Genomic DNA, 14,047 nt, shown 5'->3' with positions numbered 1-14,047 from the left:
TAGTCCTTGACCTTCTAATTTGCTTATAGTATTGATTTTTTATGTCTATATCCTGTAACCATTTGGATCTTATTTTGGTAAAGGGTGTTAGGTGTTGGACTAACCTAAGTTTCTTCATACTAACTTCCAATTATCCCAGCAGTTTTTAGCAAAGAGGGATTTTTTTATCCCAATGGCCAGACTCTTTGGATTTATCAAACAGCAGATTATTAAATCATCTCCTGCTTTTACACCTAGTCTATTCCACTGTCCCAGCCCTCTTTTTCTTAGCCAATACCAAACAGTTTTGATGACTGATGCTTTATAATATAATTTTAGATCAGGTATGGCTAAGCCACCTTCTTTTGCACTTTTTTTATTAAGCTCCTGGCAATTCTTAATATTTTATTTCTCCATATGAATTTACTTACAATATTTCTAACTCATTAAAATAATTTTTGGAGGGCACTAAACAGATATTTCAGTTTTGGTAGAATTGTCATTTTTTTAATATTAACTCTACCTATCCATGAGCAGTTGATATTTGCCCAGTTATTTAAATCTGATTTAATTTGTGTGAGAAGTGTTTTATAATTGTTTTCAAAAAAGATTCTAAGTCTGTCTTGGCAAATAGAATCCCAAGTATTTTATATTGTCTGAGGTTGCTTTGAATGGGAATTCTCTTTCTAGATTTTCCTGCTATATCTTGCTAGATATACATAGAAAAGTTGAACATTTTTATGACGTTTATATTATAACCTGTTACTTTGCTAAAATTTCTAATTGCTTCCAGTAGTTTTTTTGGATGATTGCTTGAGATTTTCTAGGTAGACCATCATGTCATCTGATAAAAGTGAGAGTTTTATCTCTTCCTTCACAATTCTAATTCCTTCAATTTTTTTGTTCTCTAATTGCTGACACTAACATTTCTAATACAATATTGAATAGTAGTGGTGACAATCGGCACCCTTGTTTTACCCCTGATCTTATTGGGAATGCCTCTAGCCTCTCCCCATTAAATATAATGTTTCTTAATGGTTCCAGATAGATACTGCTAATTATTTTAAAGAACAGTCCATTTATTCCTAATCTCTCTAGTGTTTTTAATAGGAATGGATGCAGTATTTTGTCAAAAGCTTTGTCAGCATCTATTGATATGAATATATGATTTCTGATAGATTTCTTGCTGATATAATTGAGTATACTAACAGTTTTCCTAATATTGAACCAACCCTGCATTCCTGGAATAAATCCTATTTGATCATCATGTATTGTCTTAGTGATAACTTGTAATCATTTTGCTAAGATTTTATTTAAGAGTTTTGCATCTATATTCATCAGGGAAATAGGTCTATAATTTTCTTTCTCTGTTTTACCTCTTCCTGGTTTAGGTAACAGCACCATATTGGTTTCATAGAAAAAGTTAGGCAGAGTTCCATCTTACCCTGTTTTTGGAAAGAGTTTCTATAGAATTGGAGCCAATTGTTCATTAAATGTTTGGAAAAATTCACTTGTGAATCCATAAGGGCCTGGAGATTTCTTTTTAGGGAGCTTAATGATGGCTTGTTGAATTTCTTTTTCTGAGACAGGGTTGTTTAGTTATTTAATCTCTTCTTCATTTAATCTGGGCAACTTATTTTTTGTAAATATTAATCCATTTCACTTAGATTATCAAATTTATTGGCATAGAGTTGGGCAAAATAATTTTGAATTATTACTTTAATTTCCTCCTCATTGGTCGTGAGTTCACCTTTTTCATTTATGGAAATAGTAATTTGGTTTTCTTCTTTCTTTTTTTAATCAAATTGACCAGAAGTTTATCAATTTTATTGGTTTTTTCATAATACCAACTTTTGGTTTTATTTATTAATTCAATAGTTTTTTTGCTTTCGATTTTATTGAGTTATCATTTAATTTTTAGAATTTCTAATTTTTTTTGTTCTTTCTCTAATTGTTTTAGTTGCATATTTAATTCATTGATTTCCTCTTTTTCCAATTTATTCACGTAAGCATTTAGAGGTGTAATATATGCCCTGAGAGTCACTTTGAATGAATCTCATAAGTTTTGGTTTGCTGTTTCCTTATTATCATTATCTAGGATAAAATGGTTAATTCTTTCTACAATTTATTTTTTGGTCCACTCATTTTTTTTAATTAGGTTATTTGATGATAATGATACTCAGACTCAATAGAAATAAGTAGCTATATGAACCTCAGTTATTAGAGATGAGAAAGGAAATAAAAAAAGATTAAATGGATAAAGCAAAGTAAGTAAGTCTGAGGCCAGTCTAATGAGTTAGAATAAGAAAACCTAGAGAAAGGCTGAGGGGAAAATATCTACTGGCTATTTGAATATATATATATATATATATATATATATATATCCTTTAAATGAAAGTTAGAAAAGTTTATAGAAGTAATCTAGTACAATCTATCCCAGAATAGAGACATAGATCCCTTCTACAAGATTATTCTTTAGATAACTATCTACCTTCTGATTGAATACTTCAGTAATATGCAACTAATTACTTGGGAAACCAGAGATAATTTTTGTTTATGAAATGTATTCTTTGTTATAAAATTATTTCTTGAACCAGATATGATTTAATTTGTCAAAGGGAAATGCCAATAAGAAATTTTTTTCAATCCAGGTAATCACTTTTCTGTATCTTAAAAACATATTATGTCTGAGGTCAATGATTAATTAAATGAAATGCATAGACTAACATCATAGACTTTTTATGTATCAGAAAATGGATAAGTATACAGTTATTCTTGACTCCCAGGTCATCATTTTAACAATTTTTGGTAAAAATTATTTACACAGAAGTTAAATCTGACTTTCTGCAATTGCCATGAAGACCCACCCTGCCATCATGAACTGCTTTCACTTGATCAAATTTCCTTTTTTGTATAAATGGGCCCAATTCCCTCTATAAGGTTTTTCATTCTTCTTTAGATTGAATACCTGGAGAATTCTTCTTTCCTTGAATCATACTTCTCTGAACATGAGCAAGGTTGTTAATACTCCTCATTGCCAAGCAGAAAAGGACATGATTCCAAATATAAACTGGCATGAGCTTGATTATTTCTCTTGATAAAGGTTTTATACTGTGATGGAATCCTAGCTTGTGATCAACTGTATTTTTAATATTTTGATCTGAACTGTTATCAAAATATGCCTTCTTCATCCCTAACTTTTGTAAAAGACAATTTATTTGTATAAATGTAGGATTTTTATTACACATATATTTAGGTTTATACACAGAGATAGATAGTTGTAGAAGCATAAGTACAGATATTTTAATCTCCACTTAAATGTATACAAAGTTTTTTCTTTAACTCTACAAAACCTTATCAAATTCCCAAGTTTGCCATTCCTTGTATTATGTGTATATATATATATATATATATATATATATATATATATATATGAAACCTCATCTTCTTCAGTGATAAAATCTAGATATCTTATATAAATTTTCTTGGACTTATTGGAAAAATCTTTGTTAAATATATAAATAAAAATAAAAGATAGTATCTTATGAAATATAATCTGTTGTCTAAACAGTGTTTCTACTATCAAAAAAGGCCTAATTTTTGCTGAGCACCTTCAGATCAATTGTTTAAGATACATTCAGTTGAAGTAAATAGAAATTATTAGCAAGGTCATTTACAGGGCGAAATATATTAGGTATAACTATAAATTTTTCAATGACTCCCATGTTTGCTTCATCCTTAGACTACACTTCCTTGTTTCTTCTGACAGGTAGAATTCTGGTTGACTAGTATTTATCCTACTCATTCATTTTACTTTGTGGCCATCTTGTTACAGAGATCAAAATGTGTGAATCTATCATCATTTTCCCATTTCTTTCAGATTTCAGAATTGAAATTCATATTGACCTAGAAACTTAAGCTCATTTAAAATGTGTAATATATATCTTACAACATTTGTTCTACATTCCTTCTTTATAAATTGTTTGTTCTACCATTTCCATTTTGAAGGTCCTTTACTTATTGGAAATGATTGAAGCATATTATTAGGAGTTGTCATTTTATTTTCTCTATCCACTGTTAACAATAAAAAGTTCTATTCCCACTTTTGTAACTTTTTTGTCCTAAATATTTTCTCTTATGTTTAGTTCATCCTTGTATTATTAAATCTAAATGTGCAGCAATATTGATCCATTCACTGTCCTTTTACAAAGATAAATTGAGAAAGTCATGGATACTTAACAAAATATGGCTCACTACCTTTACTTATATAAATTAATGAGAAATTCACTCTTGGATTATGTCCATAGGTGTTCAGAACAAGTACTTCAATTATTAATGTGTAATAAATTTAAAGTTATAATACATTTTTATCTTCACTAAAGTCATTTTAGTTCAATGACTCCTCATGTTATGTAGGTGACCCTGGGTAATCATATGCCACAGCCAGAGAAATACAAGTTCTTGTACCCAGTTAGCAAGGTTTTATATAGGATCAATGTGTGACTGTCTTCCTAGGATGAGCCTAGATCAGTTGAGAGAGTTGTGGCACCAAAAACCTTGTCACAGAAGGAAGAACTTTTCAGTTACAGCATGTCATGAAAACTCTAATTCATTTTCCAACAAAATAATATATCATTGATATAATACATTTTGAATATGAAATTAAAATGGAGAGAATTATAATAGAAGAGTTGAAAGAGAACTGACCTAAAGAGGAGAATGAGTCAATCAAATATTTTTCTCTCAAGTATTTAAGCATCAAGTATGAATTTTCTTCAGTTTTGTAGATAGGCACTGAAATTAAATATAGGTAAGCCCTGAAAATTAAAAAGACAACTTTGAAAGATCAACTCTCAAGGATTTTATATTCCAATGAAGGAACTAACATGTAACTTGTAAAGAAATTCAAAAATCATATTAAAGCAGTCTTTCTGTCTAATCCCAATGTCTTTCTAATTTAATCATAGTGCATCTCTTCAATACTGAATGCAGCTACCTACCCTCAGAGTAGTAGTCTTTCTTTCATTTGCACGAATTCTGTCCAGAGATCACCAAGGTTCATTTAGTAGCATGGTGGGGATATTCTCTTTGACCCTAGGAATATCTCTGCACTGATACTGAGAAAGGCAAAACAAGATGCATATGTGTGGGGGGGGGTGGGGTTGGGAGACATAAACTTAATAATCAGGAGCAAGGAGAAAATGATGAGAAAAAGAGGTGGGTCCAGAAATAAGGGAAATCATGGAATGGGGAATGGAGACATGGATAAGGAGAAAGATTAGAGCTGCTACTGCAATCATTTTTAGGTCAGGAATTTCTTAGAAGCCTATGACTGACTGGATAGTTAGAGATATTCCCATGTACCCTGGTAAAATCCTGGTCATCTATTGCTATTATTTATGTTTCCATAAGAACAGAAAGAAAAAGTATTGATGAAATTTTCAAATTAATAGCATTATTCTACTTTTCTTAGAAGACGAAAATGACATTTTCTTCATCACAGCACGGGTTTTTCCAGTTAATTACAGATGCAGTTCTTATATCCATGATGTTCTCTTGGCATACCCAGGTTCTAGATTCAAGCACAGTCAAGTCCACATTGTCCCAAATCACAAACCACAAAAGAAAAAGAAAGTAATGGAGAAGGGGTGAGATTAAAAGATAAGATGTTGTGGGTTCACATTTTAATTCTTTCTGGTACACTCATCACTTTGATATGGTCTTTAAGGTTATAAGTTGCATAGTAATTGCATATTTGCACTAGTACAGGAAATTTTCTCGTGAGGAAAATGTCTTTCCAAATGGATAAAATCACAGATCTAAACAAAATAAAAAAAAGAAAAGAAAACATCAAACTGTTTTATATGCAAATATAAAGACATATCTTTCAATCAAACCAAGATAAAAAGGTTTTGTGTTTTATAATTTTGGTTTTTGGTTTTGGTTTTAGTTTGATGTAAATTTTTCAGAGTTATTTTTTTGGGATCTGAGTTCAGATTCAGCCTCAAAAACTTAATAATTACTGTTTGACCTTGTGCTCATCATATAACACCATTGCCTTGCAAAAAAAAGTTTAAAAAAAAGTGTTTTTTTCTTTTTTATATGAGGAAACCCAATCAAAAATAGATCAAATAAAAAACTATTTATAGTTCATGATTTTTTTCCTATCAAAGTATTTTTTTATCTCTGAGGAGAGGGATAATAGTAGAGTTTGGGATATGAAGTCAAAACCCCTGGGTTCAAATTCAACCTTGGCATTAAATTGTGCATTTATGGGCTAATCACCACACCTCTCAGTGACTCAGCTTTCTCTTCTATACTATGTGGATCAATAGTATACTTCCATTGCCTCACAGAATTGTTATGAAGAGAGCACTTTTTAAATAGTAAATCATTATGTAAATATGAGTTTTTATAATTAACACTCTAAAAGAAGATCTGCTTCTTTTGTATGATGGAATGTATTTTTTATTGCTTCAGATGAAATAATTATTACTATTTAAATAGTAGCTTAAAGTTTGAAAATGAATATATCATGTCTTTGCACTGCCAAAGGACTCTATAAAACAGTTGCAACAGTCATTGTTCCCATTCTAAGATGACAAAAATAAGGATCAGAGTTTAAATGACTTATTTCCATATAACTAATAAGTATGAGAGGCTGTCTATAAACCCTGGTGTTCTGGAATTCAGTTTCAATACTCTACTGTCCACACTGATGATTTAAGCCCAAGTAATTCAGTTTGTTAGGAAAACCTATAGCATCACCATATCTTTGTTTATTTTGCTTTATTTTGCATTTTTTTTATGCTCTCTGTTTTTCATGATTTCTATTTTGTCTCATGGTCACTAAGTGGCCCAGTGAATAGAGTGTCTGGCCAAAAGTCAGGAAGTCTCATCATTCAGATTTTACTTCTAACCTCAGACACTTAGTAGCTGTGTGACCATGGGAAAGTCATTTAAAACCCATTACCACTGTTTCATAATCTGTAAAATGAAATGTTGAAGGAAATGGTCCACACTCCAGTATTTTTGCTAGGACAATCCCAAATGAAATCACAAAGAATTAGGCATAACTGAAAGTAACTGAAAAAAAAAAAAAAACAACTAAGAAATTCAGGGAAGGAGAGACTAAGCCCTTGCCAGGATTTTCAGTTGAGTTGCATGGGAAAATGAAAGTACATTCAATATAATATGAGAAATTTGCTTGGATAGCACAGGACATTGGAGGCAAAACATTAGCTCCACTTTGAGAGGCAGCAAACATCGTCAATTTTCCTATAAAGAGAACTGAATGTTACAGAATAGACATCCTTGAAATGTGATTCTGAAGAAGACTTCTGAAATTCTCTTGGATAAAAAGGGGATCAAATCAATCAATACTTAAAGACATTACTTCAAGTTGTGCATGGAATGTCAAAAAACAAATCAGAAGCTTAAATACTTTGGTGACATAATGAATAGACAGGCTTCATTGGAAAAGTGTGATGTTGAAAAAGATTGAAGGTGAAAAGAAAAGGAGATGGAATAAGGGTGAGATGGATAAACAGTATCAAGGAAACCATGGGCACAAACTTAGACAGACTTTGAACATAGTGGAAGACAAAAGGGCCTGGCATGCTATGATCTATGGGATCATGAAGGGTTAACCATAACATAACAACTGAACAACAACAAACTTTTGTCTAGTCTTTGGAGTTTTCACCACTTAAATAAATAGCTCTTTAAGCTTAATAACATGAGGTATGGGAAGTAAATATAATCTTTAATGTTAGGAATTGTCATTCATATTATTAAATAATCCAGTTAAGAAAAATAAAAGGTAGAAGAAAAGACATAAAATCTTTTCCAAGAACTAGCATTATGAAACCATTTTTAGTAAACTCATCCTACACTGATAGGAATGAATTCACAACATGACAGAATGGCAAATATGTGTGTATTTGTGTGTGTGTGTTTGTGTGTGTATGTGTGTGCATGGATGTATTTCTTTACTTTTTACAACTTTTTAGTAAGTAAGGGGTTTTCATCTTTGTTACAGAAATTGGCACAAAATTTACAGGTAACTTTAAAAGTTATGTTTGTCAAAGATAAATAATTGCTTCAAAATTGTCTAGCTATGGTTAATCCTCAGGAAGTATCAGTACTAGTTGGTCACCTCTAATCATTCAGTTCTTTATTCAATAATCCATGGAATGACATATTCAAAATTGATTGATTTGGAAAGTCACAGTTTTGTTTTTAGGAATTTAGCACAAATGATAGCCTATTCCTCTTTAATGATCCTGCTAAATCAGTATGATGAATTTCTCATTAAAACAATTAAATACCTCTGATTATGCTAAAAATAAATGGCCTTCTCATTTGGGTCCCATTTAATTCAAAATATAGAAATGGAAGAAAATAAGACACTTCTACATCATTCAACACGTAACTAAAAGAGGCTTGAATGCGCAACAAAAAAAGGCCTTGAAGACAGCTTGAGATGATTAAGATAAGCAAAGTTCCCTTGCCTGAATAGACAATTTTGATGAATATGCTGATGCTACTCAGAATTGTTATGTATTCATCTGGTATGGAAGTGACATATAGAATCTGATCCTTTAGTCTCTTGAACTAGCCACATCTCTAGAAATGGACACACTTTTATATTCCAAATTGCATTATTGCATATATTTCCATCATTAGAGTTTCAAGCATTATGATGTATAATAAGGTTGATAATATTGATTCTGGTTTTCCCTTTGATCAAATTGGAAAGAATTCTAGCTTATCCCCATTAAATATAGTTTAAATATAGTGCTTAATTTTGCTTTTATTTTCATTCTCTTTAGTTTTTTAACAGACACAAGTTTTTCATTTTATCAACTATTTCTTCATCTATTACTATAATCATTGAATTTGGGGTGTTTATTACTAATATGGAGTAGAAAATGTATAAATTTCTAAACAAAGAATAAGCCTTGCACTGCAGAGGAGATGCAATATCATTAAAATTGTAAATTTGCATTATTAAAGACTTATTGTTAATAGTTTTACATTTTTAATATTTATTTTTCATGATTGATATTGAACTTTTGATGTGATTTACTTATCCATTGATTATGTATCACGTGGATATTTACTTCCTATGATAAATGTGAGAAAAGATATTCTTATTCCATTTTTTCAAATAGATTAATTCATGCACTTCTTTTAGATGGTCACTTAGCTGAAATATAGTTTGACCACATACTTTCTCCTATCCTTTATTTTCTCCATTTTTTGAAATTTCTCTATATAAAAAGTAAGATTGGAAAATGCTTTATTTTTATCAGACATCTGATTCACTTTCTATTTTGTTTTTCATTAGTGTGATTTTAAATATTCAGTTATTGTGTTTTGATGAGTTTTCTTTAAAATTTGTTGTTCTAGGTTTCTTAAAAATTATAAGTATAGGTCATTTATTTATTCTTGCTCTATCATTGTTGAAAAGTTTAGAGCTATAGATGTCTCCCTTGGAACTCTTTTTTAATCTGTATTCATCAATATTCATCATTTTATGATTCTCATTATTGTAATTTTCGACAAGCTTTTCTTTAATGTTTGTAATTTTTTCTTTGATCTAAGAATTCTTTAGGATTAAGCTATTAAATTCCTTACAAATATTAAGCTTTTTATTCATGGGCTCTTGAATATGGTTTTATTACTTTATAACCCTTTAACACATGTACTTAATATTTCTTGTTTTATTTTATAAAAATGTCATTACAGATAAGAAATATCTATATGCCACTTTTATTACTATTCAGATATTGAAAATCTATCATAGCTAAATTTTCTGATAATTCTATTCAGTTTCTTAACTTTTTCCATCTTTTAGTCAGGATCTCATCCTAAGAAATTATAGGGCATTTGACTTCTATAAGAGGTAAGGAGCCTGACTGTTTAAAAAATAATAAGAAGAATATGAACTTTTTATTAGAAAGGAGAAATCTAGTGATTCTAGATTTTATATTAAAATTAATAGTTTTTATAAAATGAGTATGATATAATTGACTGAGGTAATACACATAAAAAATAAATAAATGAATTGTTCTTCACAACCTAAAAAAGTATTTATCACATGTCTCTAAAATCTTGTAAAAAATTGTCTCAGAAATTGAAATTCCTCAAGAGAAAATCTCTCTAGTCTCTGCAAAATAAAGGACCCAATTTTATTCAATATAAGATCTCACATATGAAACAGGTCGACTAAATCCCTGTTGACTGAAATTCAGTTATATTAAAATTAATTCTAATTCTCTTGAGGAACTATTTATTTAGGCTCTCTGCAAATGGCTCTAGGGTCACCAATACATGTCCTTCAAGTGTGGGGGAAACCTGCACCCTAGTTCCATTTGACCTCTGACAATTGAATTCAACTTTACAAGGAAATGTTTACTCAAAAAATTGTCTCAAATGTACAAACTTACTTTCCACTATTGGAAAGATATATAACCTTCCTCTCCCTTTGCATCACCTCTGTCTCTGGGAAGGAGAAAGAGATAAGGTTTACATTTAGTCCGATTCCAATAGACTACACTCAATCTCAGTTGCAAGTCCACAGTTTTCCCATGGGATAAGTCCTAGGCACATTAACCTCTCTGGCTATTTTCCTAGAAGGGTTGCCTGAAATCTTGACTCCAATTCAACATAAGTTGAACTCTTCAGTAGAGAAGGGATCAACACTAGTATTTGAAATTAAGGAAAAACAATACAAAATAAAAAAAAAACTGATCTCTTTTTTGAGAATAGAAGTGTTCAGGTAATCGAAGAATTTCCTATCAGAGCAATTCACTGCGCCTATGCTCAGGTGAACTGGAACATTCACCCTCTATATATCGAATGAAGACTAATTTACTATTCTGTTGAAAGTTAATTATCACAAAATTACTGTACTGATGATTATACCATTGAGACAGGTTAACTTTTCCATACTGTCAAAAGTGTTACTATAAAATTTAGATCATCATGAGATGACACCAGAATGCCTAAAAGTATCAATGATATAGGAAAGACCTAACTGTAAAAGGCTAATTCATCCCATTAATCTCCAATTATCGTGATCTAACTATGTCATGGGATAGTGTAAATGGTATATTTAATCAGTTTTATGTACAAGTCCTGACATAACTTGTCGTGGTCTTTTTCAATACCAATGAAAATTAACATACTGCATATCAGGAAGGAAGGATCACAAAAAGAGTATGATGAAAAAAAGATGGCAAAAAGAGAAATAGAAAGAGAATGATGATCTGTAGTTTGTTCTAATTATGTAGTCATTCGGGAGGAGCTACATAGATTAACACTTTTAATAGAGGAGGAAGAGTTCTTCCATCTTATAGAATCTATTCACACTCAGGAAAGCTCCCTAAAGTTGCATTCACATTAGGTGAGGATGGATAAGTAGCCTTGTAAATGGCTCAACAAGCCAGAGAAGCTAGTTCTCCCTGAACACTCCTTAGACCTCATTTTTAGATTTTTAATGTGATCAGTTATATTGATTATTCCAAATGATATAGTGACCTTGAATCTCTAGTAAAAATTTCAATTAGTCATAATTAATGCTTTCTAAATAAATCACTATTATCTTAAAAGAATTAAAAAAAACATTTTGAGTCAATATTGATTAATTATATTGTTCTACAGATTTTTGTCTGTTTTCTCCTTGAGTTTAGATATTAAGAATATTCTTGTCATAAAAATGATTCTAACAGATTTTTTTAATTTCAAAATTATAGAATAATTTGTAAAACATAAATACTCATTGTTTTTTTAGAAATCTGATAGAATTCTTCTGTGAATTCAACAGGACAAAGAATCCTTCCCACTCTTTGGTAGTTCTTTTACAGTTCTTTTTAGTGTGAAAAATTCAATGACATTGGGTTCTTGAACTTTTCCCTCTTCATGTGTTAATGTTTTTTTTTTTATAAATTTCATATCTTACTTTGCCTTATCCAGGCTTGGAGATTCATTATTTTTAAATGACCTGCACTACTCAGTAATACTTTTTAAAACTATATGCATCATTGACAGAATTAATGTGAAGATCTTTTTTTTTTCTTTCTTATTGAAAAAGATTCTTTAAAATACAACTATGATATAGTACTGATTGCTTTCAAAACTACTATGTGTACCAATGATTTGGCTGTAGAGTGGTAGTTAACAGCAGAGACACCATTATTTCCATAGAGTACTGATATTTCTAATAAAGTTTAGCGTATCTTGCCTTCTCATGGTCCAAAACCTTAAATCGTTTCTCTCAGTTTTCTATCCTCAGGATCCAGTAGATCCTCCCAATGACTGCAAATAGCACCAAATTATAATCCTATAATCATTTGTGGTGCTATTGTTTTGTGTCTTTATATACATATATATATATATATATAATGTAGATAGATATATATAGATATAGATTAGATATAGATACAGATATAGATACAGATACAGATACAGATATAGATATAGATATAGATATAGTTCCAACTACATGCAAATATAGCTTCCAACATTCATTTTCCTTTAAGATTTTAAGCTATATATTTTTCTCCCTCACTACTCCTTTCTCTGGCCCCCTCACTGAAACAGGGAGTAATTTGATATAGTTATACATGAATAACTGTGTCAAATGTATTTCCATATTATTCTTGTTGTGAAAGAAAAATCAGAATGAAAGGGAATAAAAAATATTGAAGTCCTCAAAAAGCATAAAGCATAATTCTTTTTAATAAGAAAAACAGCAAACTTTGGTCTGTATTCAGGCTCCATAGCTTTTTCTCAGAATGTGTAAAGTATTTTCCATGAGTCCTTTGGAAATATCTTTGATTATTGATTGTACTGCTGAGGAGAGCTAAGTCTATCATATTTGATCATCATGCAATGTTGTTGTTAATGAATACAATGCCCTTCTGGTGCTTCTAACTTTACTCAGCATCAGTTCATACAGGTCTTTACAGTTTTTTTTTTCAGAAATCCAACCCTCTTTGATATCTTACAGAACAACAATAATACTTCAACACATTCTTATACCACAACTTATTCAGTCATTCCAAGTGAGGGTCATCTCCTTAGTTTCCAATTCTTTGCCAGTACAAAGAAAAGTTCTATAAATATTTTTTTGTACATATGAGCCATTTTCCATTTTTTATGAGCTCTTTTGAATGTAGATCTAGTAGAGTGTTTCTGGATCAAGAAATAGGGAGAGTTATATTATCCTTTGGAAATAGTTCCAAATTGCTCTCCAGAACAGTTGGATCATTTAACCAACTATCCATTAGTGCCCCAGTTTTCTCCCATTGCCTCCAAAATTGATGAGTTTCTTTTGTTGCTCAATATTGTCCAATCTGATAGGTGTGTGATTGTACCTAAGAGTTTTTTTAATTTGTAATTATTTCATCAATAAATATTTTGAACATTTTTTCATATGACAACAGCTAACTTTAATTTCTTCATCTGAAAACTGCTTGTTCAAAACCTTTCAGCATTTGTCAATTGGGAAATGACTTGTATTATTTTAAATTTGACTCAGTTCTCTATCTATTTTAGAAATGAGTCCTTTATCAGAAATGCTAGCTAGAAAAATTATTTTACAACTTTCCACATTACTTCTAATCTTGGTTGCATTGGTTCCATTTGTACAAAACTTTTTGATTAAAAGTAATAAAAATTATTCATTCTGTATTTCATAATATTCTCTATCACTTGTTTCTTCATAAATGTCCCATTTCCATATATACCATTATTTTTTCCTTTTATTGTCTTATGCCATTTTCCTTTATGCCAAAATCTTTTAACCATTTCCACCTTATATTGGTGAAGAATATTAGATGTTGGTATATACCTAATTGCTGTCGTATTATTTTTCAGTTTTCCAGCAATTTTTGTAAAATACTGATTTCTTAATCCAGAAACTGGAGTTTTAGGGTTTATCAAAGAGTTGATGAATATAGTCATCTACTACTTTTTATTTTATAACTAATCTGTCCCACTGATCCACCTCTCTATTCCTTAGCCAGTACCAGTTTTGGTGACTACTGCATTATTATAT

Source organism: Macrotis lagotis, chromosome 1 (genome assembly GCF_037893015.1).
Source record: "Macrotis lagotis isolate mMagLag1 chromosome 1, bilby.v1.9.chrom.fasta, whole genome shotgun sequence".
Taxonomy (NCBI): Eukaryota; Metazoa; Chordata; class Mammalia; order Peramelemorphia; family Peramelidae; genus Macrotis; species Macrotis lagotis.
The sequence above is the reverse complement of the archived record's forward strand: the minus strand, read 5'-3'. Positions refer to the sequence as shown.